Source organism: Tenrec ecaudatus, chromosome 18 (genome assembly GCF_050624435.1).
Source record: "Tenrec ecaudatus isolate mTenEca1 chromosome 18, mTenEca1.hap1, whole genome shotgun sequence".
Classification (NCBI taxonomy): Eukaryota; Metazoa; Chordata; class Mammalia; order Afrosoricida; family Tenrecidae; genus Tenrec; species Tenrec ecaudatus.
In genome coordinates, this window is record NC_134547.1 from 70,702,527 (window position 1) to 70,723,151 (window position 20,625).

The window sequence follows — 20,625 nt, forward strand, 5'->3', positions numbered from 1 at the left end:
CTCTGGGACTAGAGTATCATATCTCAAGGCATCCAGAGTTTGGATGAGACCAGGTCTGAGTGAGATCATACGTCCCCCCTCTAAGATCTATAACCACAAGGTCAGCACTTCAAAACCACCACCTGCTCCTCGGGAAAGAGGGGAGGCTGTCTGCACCCATAAAGACTTTCAGCCTTTGGCACCGTAGCCGGAGGTGCCCAGCGCAGGTGGGTGTCCCATTGAAGAAGGAGTGTACAAGTTGTTTCGGTCCCCACCACTGGACTCCCGCCACGTAACCTTTCCCACGGCCTCCCTGCGTCATCTGCTTTTCCTGTAAACCTTCTGAACTTTGCCCTTGGGTAAAGGCTGCCCGTTGGACCCCAAGTGGTTGATTATCTGAGGTGTAGTGTTCTCGTTATAGACCTGTCTACTGTTGGGTTGAACCTTGGGCCTGAGGCTGCATTCAGTTCCAGACCTGAATGGGAAATGGGGTGGGGTGGTGACTCAGGGCCATCATCTTGGGGGTCCCACCAGTCTCTAACTAGTAAGCTTTGTGGCTCTTTATAATTTTGAGGGACCCCCCCCTTTCCTCCCACTCTCCCCAGGCCTTTGAACGGAATCCCTTTCAGAGCGTGGCAGTGGTATCCAGGCACCATGTAGTTCTTCTGGTCTCAGCACGTCAGCATTGGAGGCTGATGTCCACGTGGCCCACTTGTCTGCTGGACTCCCGTTTCCCTGCACCTTTGACTTCTTCATTCTTCTGTCCTCCAGACAAGGAGGGACCGATAGCTGCACCTGGTAGTGAGAGCACCGTGGTCGCCGTCCGTCTCTGTTCCACCGGGAAGCAGGAGGGAATGATGCTTTTCTTCCGTTTTCTGGCTTACACTCTGGTTCTCTTTTGCTCGCCTCCCACTTGCCTGTAAAAATGTATCATCTTGTGTTCTCCTTGATCACGGCGTCCACTGCGATCAGGGCTGCTTGCTTCCACAGCTGTCCCAGGCTGGCCAGTCTCCTTCCAAGATGAGCCCCTCACGTTGCCGAGGTGAACGCTTAGCCATTCCCCCCAGGCACAGAAGGAATGTCATAGTAGCTGTGTTGGAAATTCAGAAGACGTGCACCGGCTCCGATGCCACCTTCTGGGAGGCCCACGGTGAGGGGCTGTGCTGTGCAGGGGACAGCTTGACCATCCACGGGGCCCAATGGACGGTGACTGACTGATGCAGTCGGTCTGGGAGCTCCTGCTACTGGAGCCTGTCAGCCCTCTCAGGATGGCTGTATGTGCCTCCACCTCACTAACAGCTCTTCACTAGCAGATTGGAGCCGTGGGTGTCGGCTGGACCATCTGCTTGGCCAGGCCTTCAAATGCACACAGGCAGAACACTGTCCGAGGGTGATCGGTCACTCTAGGGCGACCCCTTTGGAGGTCGAATGATCCTTTCACAGGGGTCACCCAATTCATCACAGTAGCAAAATAACAGTGATGAGGTAGCAATGAAAATAATTTTATGGTTGGGGGGTCACCACCACGTGAGGAACTGTATTAAAGGGTCGCAGCATGAGGAAGATTGAGAACCACTGCTCTAGGGAGACGTCTCAGGGCCAGGGATACCCACCCACCCCTTCCCTGCTGTTTTCCCCAGTGGTATTTTTAAACCCACTGTGGTTGGGCTCGCCCCTGCCTGGTTTCTGCTCTGACTCATCCCACTGGCCAGAGGCTGGCTTTCCAGGCCTGCGGGGAGGCCAGCGGCTCCCGAGCTGTTGCGAGCAGTCCCTCTCTGGCCAGCAAGGCTGTGAGCTCGGTGGGGAGGGTCTGGCCGCCTTACAACATCAGTGGTTTTGTTTTAATGGATCGTGTGTGTGTGTGTGTGTGTGTGTGGGTGTGTGTGTGTGAGATAAAGCGTGTACGGCACGGCATCTGCAGTTTGCCGGTCTCCACGGGTACCACCCAGACGAGGATGAGGTTTCTCCTGTTGCGGAGCCTTTCTTTGCGGGCGTTCCTCGCTTTACGACCGCTCGGACACTGCGCTCTTCATCTGTGGGCGGTTGCTGGCCACCCTGCATCCGTGCGGCAAATCCGCAGGCGCTGTTTTCCCTTCAGCAGTGCTCCTTTCATATCATGGTTGGGTCACGGTCAACGATATCCTTATTGTCTGCATTGTGCCATTGCACACGTCACAGACGCTGGTGGAAACTCCCATTTTCTATGCAACGGGGAAATCAGCAAATGCAGGTGACTCCCTTTGCTGTGAGACTAGCCTCCTTGGGGAGATGTGGAGTGGAGCACCCCCCCCCCCAATCTCCAAGGTCTGCTTGTCCTCTTTCCACACACTCCTGCTAGCGTTGACACAGACTCCCTGCCCCCTCAAGCTCTGGTTACACTCGGTGTCGCCTGTGAAGTGTGCGGTGAAGCGGGATGCTCTTGGGTCAGTTCTGGCCCGTAGCAAGCTGTGCACAGTGTGATGAAGAGGTTCGAAAGGTCCAGGGCATGACCGACTGTGAGCCACAGAGATACCAAGGGAGCTCATGCTTGGGGCAAAAGGTGCCCATAGGCTCGCTCCATGTGGGGGTATCCGCGTGAACCTTCAGGTGATCACAAATGCAATCATCCACCGAAGCTCGATTCAGTGCGGTTTTGCCCCTGGAGCCTGACTTGGGGGCGGAAAAGGGTTGCCTGGCAAGATGTGGAAAGGGGGCCTCGTCCCCCCTGAGGAATTGTGCTGTCCCTGCAGAGGAGGAGGTTCTAGATCCAAGGTCCATGAGAGCTGTTGTCCTTTGCGGAAGGTCTGGGGAGTGGTCCAGTCTCTGAGGTCACGAGCTGGCTCTGTCCCTCCCTGGCTGTGCAGTGGGTCTTCTCCTTGGCCCACCGCACAGCTCTCCATGTAGTCCCTGGGAGGTCACAGGTGGCACAAGGGCTAAGCACATGGCTGCCAATCACAAGGTTGGTGGTTTGAACCTGTCTGTCGGTTCCCCCAGAGAAAGACCTCGTGGCTTGCTCCCAGAGAGGTTATAGCTATGGTTTAGAAGCGAGAGAGGTAGGCCCCGCCCAGGCCTGCCAGAGACAACTTCTGATGGTGCCACTAGGGCACAACGTGGCCATGGAACAGCTTGCATCAGGAGGGACCCAGCCACCCAGCTACTGAGGCCTTGACCTCAGGGCCCGGCCTGGAAGGATGTTCCCAGCAACATAAAGCAGTCTTTCTTTCAGAACGACTGGCTCTCAACTACACACGTGAGAAACTCGGCATAGCCACACAACAAGGGGGGGGGGCTGCTTAGCCAGAGACAGAGGAGAGAGATGCTATGGTGAGGACCAACCTCGAAAAAGTCAGGCCTGAGAGGAAAAATGCTGTCATCTGATTTGTATGAAATAAGTAAACAGAAGGCAATGATGGATACTAGAGCCGAGGGTGGTAGGGAGGGACGGGCAATGAATTCACACCGACGGCGGTGGCCTGGTCTGGAGGTGAGCAGCAGGGCAGCTGTGGGCCACAGACTCAGACGTGTAGTGTCCCTGAGACGGTGCGTGCGTCTGTCTTCACCACAGCCACAAAGAGCGAGGCAGGAGCCCCTTTCTGTGGAAGTTCTCACACAGATGACAGACAGCAAGGAAACCCTCTGGGTGGTTACTCTGTCACATGGGGTCCCTACGAGTCAAGTGACAATGACAGCACCCTTCTCATGAAGCTTGTAGGCTGTAAGGAGGGCCATTGTACTCGGGAACTGAGGACAGAGATGGGTCATGTGCTAGTCCGGGTGACTAGAGAAGCAAATTCATGGACACTCCTATGTGTATAAGAAAGAGCTTTATATACAAGAGCAATTGATTATTGAGAAAACATCAAAGCCCAGTTGAGATCAAGTTAATAAGTCCAATATTAGCCCAAATGTCCGATACCTATCTATAAAGTCCTCTTCAGACTCATGAAGCACATACATTGACGCCTAATGCTGGAAGATCACAAGCCAGTAGGTGGATAGTCTTGTGGATCCAGTGGCGGTGGAAGCATCTCAGTGCTGGCGTGGGTCTCCACGTGGCTCTTCCAGGGCCAGGGCTCTGGCTGCCATCAAAATAGCCCCGTGTGTCTTGTCAGTAGAGAGTGAGGCTGTGTCCCGCATCCAAAGATCTACATATTTATCTCCTTAGCACCTCCAAATGAGGTCATCAAGTTGTGACGTGAATGACAGGTTATTCTCCACCCCTTCACTCTTAATCCTCTCCAATTGACAACAGATTACATAACGACCACAAGTCAGCCCTCAAGAAGACCATCTCCAGCCATCTGACCAGTAAGCCCAGTCTCTTAGGATTTTGCATTTTATTCCGGGGTTTTCTCTGACTCTGTCCAATGCCTTCTTTTTTTTTTTTTAATATGGAACGCTTCACGAATTTGCGTGTCATCCTTGCGCAGGGGCCATGCTAATCTTTGTATTGTTCCAATTTTAGTATATGTGCTGCTGAAGCGAGCACTGTCCAGCGCCATCTAATGTGATCCTTGCCAGGGCAGTTGGTACGTAGCCGGGCACCATCTAGTTCTTCTGGTCTCAGGGTGGTGGAGGCTGACATTCACGTGGTCTGTTAGTTCACCATCCTGATGGCTGCCAGGTGCCTTTCGATTTCCCTCTCTGTGCATTCACCAAAGTAGGATGTAGCATGTGTTCTTTGCGTATGACGTCATGCCGGCTGGCCTTGCTGTCCCCTGAGACTGTGGTCGTGAGTGTCCAGGTCCAGTGACGCTTTCTCCCAAAGAGTTTGGTTATGTCTAAGTTTTCATGATTCTTCCCCCTGAATACTTCCATCACATTCGTGTATATATTGACAGCAAAGGTAAGCACACGTACACAGGCGTGCTCTGTCACTGCGTACATGTTGGTGGGTGCACTCCTACACTCCCCCCCCCACACCCGTTCAGCCCGTGGTCTATGCAAGCATTTATTTGTGCAGGTCTCTAATGTCGCAGGATTGTGTCTGTCTTACTATGTGCCTCTGCTGCCTTTGACTCTTGCAGAACCCCCCAGCCCCTCCCCTGCCTCCATCATTTCCTGTAGATACCTTTTACTATATCCCGCAGCCCCCTGCACCCAACTTAACCCTGTCTGCCTTCTCTCCATGACTTCCCCTCCCTCTCTTTCCCATCTGCTCCCGGGAACCAACAGGTCGTGGTCTCACACATGACTTGTCCTTTTGTGCCTGGTTCATTTCATGCCCCAGGATGTCCTCTGCTTCGTCTGCGCTGAGAGGTGTTTCCAAGACCCGTCTTTATTCTGGAGTGCTGCCCGTTGTGTGTACGAATCCACATTATCCTCCAGGTCTACCTCTTTTCTGACGTAGTTTTACTTACTCCGGTGCATTACCTATTGCTGACACTCTCCATCTTCTGGATTTGTTTGCTGTTTTTGTGAGGTTTCTCAGGTGGGTCATACCTTGGTTCTTGGCTTTGCACGGTGAAATAATTCATGCCAAAGCCCGTTTCACAATCCAGGTGGGTTTGTATGAAGGTCTGGACAAGTTTCAGGTTTTACCATCTCAAAGGGGTTCACAACTGGGCCCGAGCAACCGCCTGGGAAAGGGCACCATGTGGTGGTGGGGAGGGGGGTGATGGGGGTCCCAGGACTGACTGAGGAGTTGATGGAGCAAGGGAGGCAAGAGGGTGCAGAGGCCAGAGAGCAAGGGACCAAGAGAGGCTGTGAGCCTGGAGCAGGTGCATGTGGACCCCCAAGCGGGTCCTGAGGGGGCACACCTGGGTGCCACCTGTACGCCCCCACCCTCTGACCTGCCACTGACCAGGAGCAAGGTGAAAAAGAGTAAGAGTGGCTGTGGGCCCTGAGTTGGCCCGTGTGGGGTAGGGAGACCCTCCCCCTCCCCTGCCATTATTCTAGCCCACCCCCTGGCTGGGGAAAGGCGTGGTTGAAGGTATTAGTTGACCCCATTGGCTGGGTTGAGCCCACCTGGGTAGTCATGAGCCTGGGCCTAGTTTGGGCCATCCAGGTGTACCTCCCACCTGGCTGGGGCATTGAGTATGAGCACGCTCAGTTCGGGGTCACCATAGGTGTCTAATGGTTGCCGGATTTCTTTCTAACCTCCTCTATGGGGCCCTTTGCAGGCATGGGAGGGACAACCCCCTGGCCCTAAATCTAGCTGCCTACCATTTTCTGAGTTTTTCACTTATTGTTTCATTTGGGGGTCGTGTTTTCCTTGAATTCCTCTAACAACGTTTTGTTCCTTGATTTTTGCCTGGAGCATTTGATATCTTTATTTGCATTGAAGTTGTGGCTGTTGGGTGCCATCGAGTTGGCTCCGACCCATAACCACCCCAAGCATCCCAGAACGGAACCCTGCTGCCTGGCCCACGCCATCCTCCCATCACTCTGATGCCCGAGCCCATGGTTGCAGCCACCATGTCCATCCATCTCGAGGGCCTTCGGTCCATTGGAGGCGTTCAATACCATTCTGTTGACTTGTTCAGGAAGTGGTCCCAGTGCCCTCTGTTCTTCATGAGGATCTTTTGACCGGTGGCTCTTAGCTCCCTCTACCATCCCGTCACTTCACTTGAGTCACCTAACTTGTTTCTTGGTGTGAACTGAGCTGGGAGGGGCTGTCACCAGCCAACTGGATGGGTGGGGGTGGGTCCTAGCCATGCTTCTGGTGGCCTTGGGGAGTGGGAAGATCCCACCTTCCTTTCCCCAGTCGCACTGGTGTGCCAGGCACGGTGTGGATGGAATGCTGCTTGCAAGAGCTCAAGCAGGCTGCGCCACGCTGGCCAGCCAGCGACCCACCTGCCCGTGTCCTTTCTCACCGCCTTTGTTCATCTTACTCTCCTAGTCAGTCTGCAGCCACTGCTACATCCTTTCCTCCGGAGCTCACGGTTCCTGGATGAGCACCCTGTGTGATTCATCTTGGGTCTTTGTGGTAGTGGGTCCGTGTGGCATGTCTGCCTAGTCTGCCATGATGCTGGAAGGAAGGCAGCGCCCCTCTGTCCCTTCTAGGACCACCAGTTTCCGTCTCACTCAGGATTTAAGACACTACATTTTTCTGGGACTAGACAGCCTCAGCTTTCGCCCACGGAGCTACTGGTGGATTTGAGCTGCCGACCTTGTGGTGAGCAGCCCAGCATGCTGCCACTCTGCCCATAGTCCCAATGGCTGAGGACCGTGAGATTTTTATCATGCGCCGCAGACAAAGGGCCTCTAGTTTGCAGGATCCAGGGGAAGCCATCACAAGGGGGAAGGTTGTTAAGCTGGCTTTTAAAATTCAGTTTGGCAGTTGTGATGTGGGGCGCTCACAGAGCACATTGGTTTTCCATTCAGCACTTCACATGCATTGTTGACACTGACCGCAGTCCCCTCCATGGGTTGCGCTCCTCCCGCTTCCTCCCAGTGTTCCCCTCCGTTTGTCCATCTCTCCCATGCTTCCTGTCTTCTGAGCTCGCTCCCTGGGCAAACCCTGCTCTTTCCAAGGTTCTGAGGAGCCCGTGCCTCCTTGTCTGCTGTTCACCTTACACACCTGTCTTTCTCTTGGCTCCACGTTGAGCCATGGGGGAGAGTGAGTTCAGCTCCAGGCTGGAAGGGTGCCCGAGGGCCATGGTCTGTAAGCCATTCTTGTCTGTAGAGCAGTGGTTCTCAACCTTCCTCCTGCTGTGACCCTTTCGTACAGTTCCTCATGCCGTGATGACCCCCAACCATAACATTATTTTCATTGCTGTTTTATCACTGTCATTTTGCTACTGTTATGAATCGTCATGTAAATATCTGATAGGCAGGATGGATTTTCATTGTGATAAATTGAACATGAAAGCATAGTACTGAATCGAATCATAAAACAATATGTAATTATATAATGTGAACTATTTATTTCCAATGACAAATAAATGAAATTGTGTCTTGAAGCAGGGTGTAGCACGGATAACAGTCTTCACACCGGGTACTCCTACGTGGGCGTATCTGCCTGTGGGAGGACCCACCTGGAGATGGCTAGAGTAGCGGTGTCTCAGTTCCTAAGACCTTTGGAAATGTGTTTTCCGATGGTCTTTGGCGACCCCTGTGAAAGGGTTGTTCGACCCCCATAGGGGTCTCGACCCACAGGTCGAGAACCGCTGCTGTAGAGGCTTCAGATGGTGGATTTGATGTGGGCAGCCTGTGTTCAGATGTTAACTGATGGGCGGGCTTGGGCAGGTCTGAGCTCTGAGCCAGCCCAAGCGTGTTCTTGTGTAAAACAGGGAGCCGCAGTCCCATTCTAGTGCAGGTTAAGGGCCTAACCATTTGGGTGAAGGAAGAATGCCTGCCTTGTGCTGGTGTCTGTCCATGGAGTGGATTCAGACTCTGAGGGACCCCCCAGACAGAGGAGCACTGCTGCCGGGCCTTCAGCCTGTGGTCTTTGCAGGATCAGACAGCCAGGTCTTACGTCCATGGAACCGCCGGGGCTTTTGAACCACCAGCCTTTTGGTCGGCAGCAGAACCATTAACCCTTGTGCCTCCGTGGCTTGCCCAGCACCTGGTAACCACTAACTGGGTGGTGGTAGTGGGCACAGTAATAACCGGGGTTTCAGTTATCTGTGCTGTATCACCAGCTACCCCAGAACCTGGTGGCTAAAGTGACAGTTACTTACTTTGCATGATTCTGAGACAGTTCCTCCACGGGGCTACCTGGGGTTATTCCCTGTGGTTAGTCCCAGCTGGGTCGGAAGGGCCACTAGCTGTTGGCTGGGGGCCCCTCTGTCCACGTTGCCTGTTATCCTTCAGCAGGCTAGCCTGGCTTCCTAACGGGGCCATCGCAGGGACACAGTCTAAGAGGGAGAAAGCAGAGGCCATGATGCCCTCATCCTCCCCCATCATTCTCATCAGTGTCTTGGTCTGTTCTCACAGCAGCAGGCTTGGATTCCCTCTGTCCCTTAGATGTAGTCAGCTTCAGCGGCTGGGGCTGGAGGCTGAGCCTGTTAAACTGCTTGCCTTGTAAACAGCAGAGCCTGGGTTCATATTGCAGGCCTGGCAGAGGAATAAGCCTTGGGCTGCTAACCCAAAGGTGGGAAGTTCAATCCCACCAGCCGCGCCTTGGGAGAAAGGTGAGGCCGTCTTCTCCTGTGCAGATTTATCCAGAGGGCAGCTCTCCTCTCTTGCAGGGTCCTGGAGGGCTGTGGCCGCAGCTCCAGTGAACACCTTTTGCAAAACAGAAGTTGTCAAGAGATCCTAGATCTTCATCCAGGTGCTTGGCAGCACGATTCCACAGCACCCAGGTGCCCGGTAGACAGTGTCTGAGATAGCCTGGGTGCTGAGGGAAACCCGAGAGTGTAGCAGAGGGGAGCACTGTGTTTCTGAAACTTGCCGTGATCTGGACAGTAGCTGCCCAGGCACACCCACCCTCAGATGTGACGGGCAGTGTGCGCTGGAATAGCTTCTAGGAGGGTGATTACATGTTCCCCGTGGGAACCGAAGACTGCGGGGGGGGGGGGGGGCACGAGGGAGGAGTGTGTCTGCAGGGAGTTGGTACTTAGATGGAGCACCAGTCGGGGGTTTGCTCCCTGACCTACATTTGAGGGTGTTGTTAGAGGCCACAGCGTTGGTTCAAACCCACAGCAACCTGGAGACACTGCATGGCCCTCACAGCTGTCCTTGCACCTGGGCCCCTTGTTGCAGCCACAGTGTGGACTCCTCGCCTCAGGGGCCTTCCTCTTTTTCACCGCCCCTCCCCCCCCCAGCACTGGCATCCTGCTCCATGGACGGGTCCCTCCTGGCAACACATCCACAGTGTGCCAGGTGAAGCCTTGCCTTCCTTGCCTCCAAGGGGCACTCTGGCCCTACTTCTGCCATGGCAGCTATCTGTTTGAGGGGACTTGGGTACTTTTTAAAATGTGTGTGTGTGTGTGTGTGTGTGTGTGTGTGTGTGAGATGGGGAGACTCTTTGAATAGAATAAAAATAAAACAGATGCAGGCTTTCAAATGAGAAACTAGACTATACCCCACACTGCTTATTTGGTCCTTTCAGTTACCCCATAAGCCAGCTGTAACTGGCCCCCAATTTCCAGGTGAGAAAGCCCAGGCCTTGCCAGGAGCATTGCTGGGAGCCAAACCTTGGTTGGCCTGATGTGGGGCTTGGTGGGGAGTGGTAAGTCTTGGGCATGGAAGACAGGGGCCCTATTGGGTGCAGGAGTCCCATGAGGGGCGCTGGGGTGGGCGGAGGCTAGTCCGTGCCCTTCCAAAGCAGATGGTCAAGCAGAGATTTTGGAGCCTGGCCCCAGGAGTACACGCCTGCTTCCTGGCCCCTCTTCCCCTGAAGAGGATGTCACCCAGGCCATCTCAGGAGGGGGGTGGGGTAGCCTCACCTCATAGAGACTTGGAGTTACCAGCTCCAAGGTCTTATTTTCCCTTTACAAGAGAAATCGCTACTCCATGTGGGAAACCGCAGATGAAAGACGAGATCTCCCATTGCCCACAGGTAGAAAGGCATTTGGTGACTGTTTATGGAGAAGATGTTGCGGACGCCTCTGTGAGGGCCACGTTCATCCAGGAGGCGGAAGGTGTGCGTTTTAAGTAAACTGGATGGCGGGGTCATGACGCGTAATCAGACACACGCCTGTTAGCTCTGTTGAGTTGAATGCATTCTGACATGGCTCCATCACTGCGTGGTGCAAATGGTGATGAACTTCGGAAAAACCGGTCGAAAAACCCAGAGAAGCAGAATCTGCTCTGAGGCTTGTTGGGGTCGCCGTGATTCAAGTCAGTTCAGTGAACACTTTTGTTTGAACGATCCTGTGGTTTAATCCTATTAGGGGGATACGGTCATCACCATCAATTGAAGAACATTCTCCTTTTTGTGCTCAATATTAGCTTTCAGTTTCCCACCAATCGCCCCTGCCCATAACCCAGAGGAACTATTGAACCAGCTTTACCTATCCTGGATTTCATGCATAGAAAAACATGCCCCCCTCCCCCAATACCCACCAATACCACAGAGAAAAACTTTAGTCACAAAGAAAGCAGAAAATATAGAAAAAGAAGAAAAACCTTTAAAATGGGTGAAAAGGGAGAACAAATGGCAAGGTGTTGGGTTAAAGCTTTACACGTGCTTTAGCACCTTACCGATACACTCTGTCTGATAGCAAGGCTGTATGTGTCCCTGGTCAGGGGTCTGAGGAGGCTTAGTCCATGTGGGGCCCCTGTAGATGGAGTCTGGGCTTTCACGGTCATCCATAGCCTTCTGTAATCTGGGTGCTCAGAACCGAGACTCTAACAATGTTCCCACCTCTGGTCTTGGATCTTATTTACAAATCTTGGATCACACACAGGCTGGTGGTCTTCTTCCATGTGGACTTAGTTGGCGTCTCACTTAGATGTCTGTTTGTTTTGTAAGACAAGCTTGTAAGGCCTCAGATACTATGCTTCCTGCGAGCTGGGCACCTTCTGCTTTCTTTCCACATTTGGCTGTCGTACCTCTATCTTCAGTGATCTCTTCATGAAGGTGTGTACTGACTACTGCGAATTCTCATGGGCAGACCACCTTCTCTCCCTCCCACAGATCCGCTGTTGGGTCTCAACCGCTGACCTTTCAGTTAACAGCCCAGTCTTTAACCCACTGCTCCATTAGGGGTCCTGACCACAACTCAAGTCGAGCAGAGCACATGCCTGCCACCCACACCATCCACTCACTGCCTCTTTGCCAGCAGCACCCACCCGAGCATACCCCCATCCCAGGCACCCCCTAGCCTGCTCCTGTCACAAGAGACTTGTTCTGCTGGCTCCTAAGGAGCCCTGGCGGTGTAGTGGTTCCGCCATTGAGTTGCTAGCCGCAAGGTCAGAAATTCAAAGCCACCAGCTGCTCTGTGGGAGAAAGACAAGGTCCTTTAGGGTCAAGATGACTTGGCGTCAACTTGATGGCAGTGAGTTTGAAAGAAAAAAAACTTTTTTAAAAGAGAATTTTGTGTAAGAAGTCCTTGCAGGGCAGAGGTGGTGATCACTGGCCCCTGGCACTCAGCCGATGACCAAGAGACTGGTAACTTGCTCCCAGCATGCCCTGAGGAAGAAGCCCCCATTGATCTGCCCACCCCTCCTGATTACAGCCTTGACCACCCTGGGGCGAGGTTCTGCTCTCCCCATAGGGTCTCCCGTGTGGGAACTGACTGGACAGCCCACACGGCTGCCACCTCCACCTCTTCCTGTCACTGGAGGCCGGTGGTCCGGATGTTTGGCTTCTCTGCACCTCTTGGTGGGGAGCAAAGCCCGTCTCTGCTGCCCCTTCTTCCTTTCCATTGTCGGAAGGTGCCTCGCCCTGCCTGCTCTCCTTCGGCTTAGAGGGGACCTGGAGGTGCTCTGAACAAGATGAGCACATGGAGGAAGCAATATAAATGTGAACTGGGAGAGGGGAGCCTGACGAGGTTGTCCCGGGCAACCAGGTCTCAGAGATGAGGTCTCAGTGGTGAGTGGGAGGCGGGGGTGGGGGGACCCAGCTGCTTGCCCTGGCCTGTGTGGGCCAGCATGCCTCCTTCAGACGCCAGGAAGTGGCCTCAGTAGAAAAAACAAAACCAGGCTCAGCAGGCAGTGAGCAGAAGGCCCGGCACTCACTGGAGCGCAGAGCCCCGAAATAGCTCCCTCTGGGCTGAGACATTAGTGGAGTGGGGCAGCGGCAGGTGCTTTGCATAGTTTCCTACCAGAAAGAAAAGGCTTTAACTCAGAACAACTCTTTGGGATCCCCCTCTCTCACACCTCTGGAAAATTCCAAAGAGGCCAATTTTTTTTTCTTTTGGAGTGGCACAAAGTGAAAACCAAGCAGGCTTGGGTTCGGATCCCCGACCCGCCATTCGCTGGCTGTGTTTGATCCTGGGGAAAGTTCCTGAGCCTCTCTGGGCTTCATGGGGAAAGGAGCCAGCAGCAGTGCGTGGGACATGACCTGAGGAGGGATGCTGCAAATACAACTCATCCCCCGCCCCCCACTGCTCCCAGACACATGCTTTAGTTCTCCTCAATCCCACCCCAATGATGCACAGTAAGCTTTGCCTTCCCTGATTGGTGGGGGGTGGGCTGCTTCTAAACAGGCTTTGCGTCTGAACCAAATAGCCGGCCCATGTCACCCCCATTAGAGGTGTAAGCAGCTCCTCGTAGCCTGCCCCATTACAAATAACAAACACATGTTAAGTAAAATACACAAGCGCATCCAAGAGCTGCCCTGGAAATCATGTACTCCTTCCGGAAGGACACGTGAGCTGAAGACTAGACTTGTATGGTCAGCCGAGTCACTACCCAAAGCATCCACATCCCAATCCCCAGAATCCAAGAGTGAGCTACCTTACATGTCAGAAGGGACCGGGCGGGTATGGCGAAGTTAAGGGTCTTGAGATGGAAGTATCCCGGCGGGGGGCCCATGTAGTCACAGGCTCCAGGTCCGGGGAAGCAGGAGGTCAGGAAAGGGATTCTGGTCTAGCACTTCCAGAAGGAGCCAGGCCTGCGGGCACTTTGATAGTAACTTGGCCAGAATAGTTTTGACCTGAGACTGATACGCCTCCCATTGGCATTGCTGTTTCAAGCCATTGAGTTTAGGGTAGTTTGTTATAGCAGTGGGTGGGGTGTGCGTGCACACATGGTGGGGTGAGAGGGATGTGCACGCACATTGGAGGGGTGGAGGGGAGGGATGCACGCACACACGCACGCATGCACGCACACGGCGAAAGCTTCCGTTCACGGCATGCTCTTGCTGCGTATGTCATCTTTGCCTCATTGTAACCCGGTGTGTAACGGAGGAACTGTCGCCTGGCCCTGTGCCTTCTGCGTGACCATTGACATGTTTGTTCAGCGGTGGCGGCTCTGTGTAGCACCGTCCACCCTAGGCTCCAGCCCTCTGATGGGCAGCATTTCTGTTGTAATTTACAATGTTTTCTTTTGGCTGCTTTCTAGAAGCAAATCGCCAGGCCTTTTTTGCGAATCTCTCTGGAAGCTCCGTTGAAACCTTCCCACACTGGGTGGGCCTGCTGGTATTTAAAACATGGGCAACACAGCTGCCTGCTTCACGCCTGCACTCAGGTCAATACAGGGGGACACAAAGGCAGACCAGGATGGTGTCAGAAGGGTCACTTCTCAGGTGGTGTGGTCCTGTTGTTTTCTATGCTTTGGCCCCTGAGAATTGGTGGGGTGTGTGGGGGGCTAACCTTTGGGACCCGGGCCTGGCATTCAGAGACATGGTTTCTGTGGCCGGGGTGTTGAGACCCTGGCGGCCGCCAAGTCCACTGTTGCCGGTAACTGCGCACAGGGCCTTCCTCTCCTGCAGAAACGCCGAGAAATGAGCATATTTCCTGTCTGGCCAGTCCCTGAACCTGCTAGTCACAGGCCAGTGCCTGGGGTGAGGGCACAGGGGAGGCTGGGGTCCAGGGATGTGGGTCTGGGGTCTGGGGAGAGGGCAAGGAGGGAACCTCTTATTTTCTGAACCGTTGCCCTCTTATTTTCTGAACCGAGCTCCACCCAGTGTGAGTCTGTACACTTTTTATAAAACAATTGTTTCATTGTGATCTGCACACAGAGGGCCCTTGGGGCGGGAGGTGTGAGTTGAAGCTTCCGGCCAGAGGGTGGGGGTGGGAGGGTGGGAGGAAGGAGCAGGACTCAGCACCAGGCTCTCTGGGTCAGGCCACATCTGACTTGGGGCCGGCGTTCTTTGTGTGCCATGGCGATAGAAGGCAGTGGGGAGTGGTGGGCACATACGTTGTCTGCAAGCATGAACATTCAGTGCTATGATCAGAGGAGGGAGTTGTATTAGAGCGTAAATTCTGAGCACCCCCTTTGCAGAGGCTAGGGATGACAGTGAATGGGTTTCCATGGGGATTAAGCCGCCGTTGAATTCCCTAGGACCCTTGACTCGGGATGTGAGTAGTCTTGGCCTCAGACAGTGGATTTCCACAGATGGAATTAACTTAAAATCTAACATGTTATCATTTGTCTTCCCTTTTGACCCATTTTACATTTTGTTGTAGTTTCTATTCTGCTTTCTCTGTTTTATTTTCTCATCGTGGTTGAGGTTTTCGGTATGGTTCTCTGTATGAAATCCACGATAGGTGAATGTACAGACAGTAATAGATTGACAGTCCCTTAGGGTTATGGCTTAGGGAGGCTGGAGAAGGGATGGGGGTGGGGAGCTTCTCACAGTGCAAGGATGAAGCACATATTCTAAAACGTATACCTAAACCATCAGATGGTTGGGCATGTGGATGATATGTCAATAAAACGGCTTTAACAGACTCAGTACTACTCCAAACAAACTCGCTGCCACTGAGCTAATCCCAACTCCCAGGGACTCTCCAGGATAGGGTACAACTCTCCCCTGAGTTCCCGAGACCGCAACTCATTATTGGAGTGGAAAGCCCCATCTTTCTCCCGTTCTGCGGCTGTGGTTTCAGGCTGCTGACCTTGCAGTGGGCAGCTTAACTTGTAAGTAACCACTGTGTCACCAGGACTGGTAACCATAAGGTCAGATGATTGAAACCACTGGCCACTCCTTGGGAGAAAGATGAGGCTCTCTGCAACCATACAGAGTTATAGTCTATACCATTAGTTAGCATTAAATAGCAACACGAGGGCTGAGAAATAAAACCTGTCCCACGGGTGGGGCCAACTCCAGTCCCAGGACGTCCATCCTGCCCCACGACCTCACCTTCCATTGAATGGCCTCCCCAAAGATATCCCCCTTGCTGTCCTCAGAACCTGTCAGGAGCTCCCCAGAAGAGCCCTTGTGATGAGGTGAAAGATCTTGAGATGGGAGATGATTCTGGATGGCCCAGGTGCGACCAGTGTCATCCTAAAGGTCCCCATGGCATGAGGCTGGAGTGTCACAATCAGACTTCTCTTCCGGCAGCTTCCTCACCCCATGGGTCATTTCCACCACCCACCAGTGGCCCTGGTTCTTCCCTCTCCTATGTCATACCCACTGCCCACTTTTGAGGGCCTCTTCCCCACTAGAGACTCACAGTGACTTCATAGGACAGAGGAACAGGACCCCCCCTGTCCCCCCTCCCGTAAGGTTTCCAAGGCCATCTTCCTCATGAGGCAACCTCTCAGTTAGCAGCCGGGGACTCCTCTTGGAGGTCCAAACCATACTCAGTGTCATTGAGTTAGAACTGACTCAGCAGCCCTGTAGGACAGGGTAGAACTGCCCCTGTGCGTGTCAGAGCTGGTGGTTTTGAACTGCTGACCTTGCTGTTAGCAGCCTAACACTTATCCCATTGCACCATCAGGAGGCCAGTCTGAGTTCCCGCTGAGATAGTTGATCTCTGGGTTGTTGTTGCTGCTTTTGTTGTTGTTGTTTTTGGCAGAGTTTGTATCTGTGCATTTACCTGTTTGTCAACCTCAGGGCAGCACACATGGGAAGTAGCCGAGGGGCCTGTGTCCAGCGGGGATGGAGCCGGGGCGGGGCTCTCCAGAGTGGCTCTCTGGCTTGCAGGCACCCCCTTGTTCTGTGGCGCTCTGCCGCTGTGGTGCCGCGCCTGGCTCTTTGTTGGGCACGTTGAAGGTGTGTAGCAATCCTATGTCAAGCTTCTTCGCGCCGTCGCCCCTTCCCCCTGGCGGTCACTGGCTGTGTAGGTCATTGCGCCAGTACCTCCAGACCCTTCCTCATCATGCTTTAGAGACGAGCGTCCGCATCCCTTTGAGAGCCCACCTGGGTGCCAGAAAGTGCGTGAGACTTGCTTTGTGGTGAGACACGCTTGATGGCGACTGCCAGGGGTCCGCAGGCAGTGTCTCCCTTCCCATGGCCCAGGGAGTGCCTCTGTTGGACGTGGTCCCCTGGTGTGGAGCTGAAGTCCTCGGTGCGGGGAGGCTGTGAGATGACTTGGAGAACGTGGGTGTGTCAGGTAAGCGTCCTTCAGGTGTGAGCTCTGCCTCTGTTGGATGTGAGTTCAGTGCTAGCAAAACAATGATATCCTTTGAACTTGGAGTTTCTAAACAGACGCAGGTGTGCCAGACCCAAGCCGTGGTACTTTCAGTGGGCCCATAAGCACGTGGAAGTTGGACCATGTGTAAGGGAGATTGAAGAAGAATCGACGCATTAAAGTGGTACTGATGAAGAATCTCGAAAGTACCACGGGCTGCTGAAAGGACAATTGAATCTTGTCTTGAAAAAGGAGGGCCAGAGTGTCCCTGAGAGGCCATGTGTCAGGAGAGGCCAGTCCCTGGAGAAGGCCGTCGTGCCTGGTAAAGGAGAGGGGCAGTGAAAGAGAGGAAGGCCCTCAATGAGATGGATGGATGGACACCATGGCTACAACCATGGGTCAGGCCTGGACACCGTTGTGGGGGTGGCGCTGGACCGGGCAGGGGGTGGTTCTGTTGTGCACAGGGTCGCGATGCATCAGAACCACCTTGATGGCACTTACCAGCAGCAACAGCAGCAGCAGAAAACAGACAGACACACACACACACACACACACACACACACGTGTTGATGGGTGGAGGAGCGTCTTGTGACAAGAAGGTTCCTGAAAGAGCCCTGGGTTTCCTCTGGAGCACAGTGTTGTCCTCAAGTCCATTCTGACTCCCAGTGACCCCATGGGATGGAGCAGAAATGACCTTGCAGAGTTTCCAAGCTATGGTCTGCAGAGGCCAGGAGCCCGGTGGTCCCAGGGTTCAGCGCTCTCTTGACTGTTAACTCAAGGGGTCAGCAGTTAGACCCGCGGGTTGGCCCACAGGAGAGCGTGGCGGGCCTCCTTTCTGCAGAGTCATAGCCTTGGAAACCCTGTGGGGCAGCTGGACTCCCTCCTGCAGGGTCACCAGGAGTCGGCATGGACTTGATGCCAAAGTGTGTGTCTCTCCACACGTTGGTGTCCTCTCGTGGCCAGAGGGTGGGCTTTGGGTACAGACCTCTTGGGTTGAGCTTCGGGCACAGTGCCTGGGGCCACTTTAACTTCCTCTCGCAAGATTCAGTCTCCTTTATGAAAGTTTGGAGCTGGTGCCAAGATAGCGTGTCCCCTTAGCAGCGAGGAGACCCAGGTTTGATTCCTGGGAAGCCTGTCGAGGTTGGGGCTGGCATGTTCCGACGCTGAATGGGTTTCAGTGTGCAGCTCCCTAACTAGGGCAGTCTAGGCAGCAAGGCCTGGTGGTCTACGCCCCTACAGTCCGACCCACAGGTGGTGCTGGTGGTCCCTCTGGAGGGAAGCAGCATCCCCGAGCACCTGGGGAGGCCGTGTGTGGACTGAGTGACAGCGGAGAGGCCTGTTGTAGAGTTGGTTGTGTGGACACAGACGTGGGTTGGAAGCGCGTCCATGAAGTGGTGGTGCGGGAGCTTCCTGTGCAGTGTGCAGCACTAAGCACCTGTATAAGGCCTGGTAGACCAGAGAAACAGATCCAGGGAGCCGCTTATCTATCTAAGAAGGAGCTTCACATCAAAGAGCAATTGTATATTGAGAAAACACCCCGGCCCAGTCCAGCTCGAGGCCCTAAGTCTGAGATTAGCCCACCTGTCCGATACTCTCCCATAAATTCCTCTTCAGACCCACTCTCACACAGCACATGCAGTGATGTCCAAGGCAGGCGATCACAGGCCGGTGGGTTAAAAGCCTTATGGATCCAGTGGGTGGTGGTGGTGGATGCATCTCAGCGCTCGGGAGGGTCTCCACTTGGAACTTCAACAGGAAGGTGAAGTAGAGCGAGCGAGTGAGTAAGAGAGAGAGAGAGGGGAGAAGTTCTCAGAATCCTCATGAGAAGGCCACTCCCACAAGGCGGCATCATCAGGCTGTGACTGATTGACAGGCTAGACTCCACCCCTTCATGCTTCATGCCCTCAGGTTGACATGAGATGTCACTACCCAGCTGCTCCATGGGACAAAGTGAGGCTGGTCTATCCTGGTTCGCATGTCATCCAGTGAACCTGTTAAGTGATGGAGCAGTGGGGCTGCTACCAGCTAGTTGCTGAGCTGTTCTGCTGGAGAAAGAGGAAAGATAGGCAGCCCGGGAACCCCTGTAGGGGGATCGCTGTGGGTCAGCATCCATGGATCGCAGTGGGTTTGGGTGGGCTGGCCTTGTGTCACAATAGGAGTTGTCCCACTGGGATGTGCTGAGGAGGTGCCTACACACAACTGTGTTTCTAGGCCAAGAGAGTAAGGCTCTGTGTGCATTCCTCTAAGATCTCGCCTCCCCCTCCTTCCAGACGAGGCTCGGACCCTCAGGGACTCCCGGGAGGCCAGACAGGTGACTGTGCCACAGGAGCGGCTCAGAGTGGGAAGGACCAGGGCAGTGGATGCCAGGGCCACATGCTTCGCACCCCCCACTGCAGCTTTGGTCCCTTGGGTGTGCAGCCGGAAATGCCTGCGTTGTGAAATCGCCACGCTTCCTTCTCGTGAGCAAATACATGCTCTCTTGACCTGAGTAAACACATCTGTGACTCATGTCACCCACAGGTCAGAAGCTGTGGAGTCTGTGCTGGACTGCTGAGGACCTTGTCCTGTGGCTTGTACCTCGCTGCTGGGTGGCTGGCCGACCCAGGGCTCCAGAGAGAATTTCTAAAACTCCTCTGAGCCCCAGCCTCGTGGCACAGGGGCTGGCTCTGGGGCATCCGCCTGGGAACCTGGTGTGTGGGGTGGGCAGTGCTTGCCAGGGGGCTCAGCTAAGGGTCTGGCACACAGGTGTTCAAGAAAGGTGTGCGTTTGGCAGGCAAAATCCAGGTGGAGCACACAGAGGTGGGTCCAGCAGGTGGGCTACACCAGCATACAGGTGGGCTCTGGCGAGTTGGATGCCCCAGTGTGCAAGTGTGGGTTCTGGCAGGTAGTATGCTCCAGGTTACGGGGGCGACGACGATATACAGGTATACTGTACGCCCCAGTCCACAGGTGCGGGGACTGACGGGTAGAATGCTGTAGTCAGTGTACAGGTGAGCTTTCCAGGTGGGCAGGTCTGGCAGTCCGAATGCTCCAGCATACAGGTGTGAGTCCAGCGAGCAGAATGCCCGATGGACAGGTGAGGAGCTGGTGTGCAGACAGGACAAGGGGAGGTGGTTAATGCCAGACACGGGGAGTCTTCAGCAAGTGGCCTGTTCATTCTCTCTAGAATACATCGTACATTTTTTTTATGGCCTTTGTACCTGCTGTTCATTCTGCTCAGACCATTCCTGCCCAGACATCCCATGGTTCGACCCTCTTTTTGTCCTGCTTCCACTTGGGCGTCACCTCCTCCAGAGAGACCTCCCTGATCACACCTGCTAGAGAGCTCACCTGTTTCCCCGACCCACTCTGGCATCGTCACTTGTGAAGCGCTCATCCTTCCCGGGCACAGTCACGTCTCTGAGCACGGTTTTCCTTCTCTGTGGAGTGCAGCCCCCGGGGGCAGGGCTTGGCTCCCGGCCCACAGGTCCCAGACCTCTCTGCTGAGAACGGACGTGCCTGCACCTTGGTCATGGTTGACCACAGTTTCAAATGTCGGAGCAGCAGCTCGGAGGCTGAAGTCTGCTGAGCTGAGTGCCCGGGTGGGGCGGTGACACTTCAGGCTGCTCACCTGAAGCCTGATGGTTCGACGCTCCCACCCAGCCGCTCTGGAGGAGTAAAGGGTGACAGTCTGCCTCCGTACAGAGACCAGCCTAGGAAACCCTGTAGGGTCAGTTCTACCCTGTGGGTGGCCACGTGTCTGCTCTGTGCCCCCCATACGGCGGAGGATGGGAGCCCTCCAGATGGGTGGACATGGTGGAGCTGATAGCTGGCC

The 20,625-nt window shown here is 54.3% G+C and overlaps 1 protein-coding gene and 1 non-coding gene across 2 annotated transcripts in view; one reads left to right on the forward strand and one right to left on the reverse strand.

Annotated features, from left to right (window-relative positions):
- Positions 1-20,625, forward strand: part of LOC142431787 (1-phosphatidylinositol 4,5-bisphosphate phosphodiesterase gamma-2-like) — a 70,325-nt gene that overhangs the window by 15,333 nt on the left and 34,367 nt on the right. The gene's annotated exons all lie outside the window — the stretch shown is intronic.
- Positions 4,344-4,447, reverse strand: LOC142432855 (U6 spliceosomal RNA). The gene has a single exon (XR_012780958.1). It is a non-coding gene; the product is annotated as a U6 spliceosomal RNA (small nuclear RNA).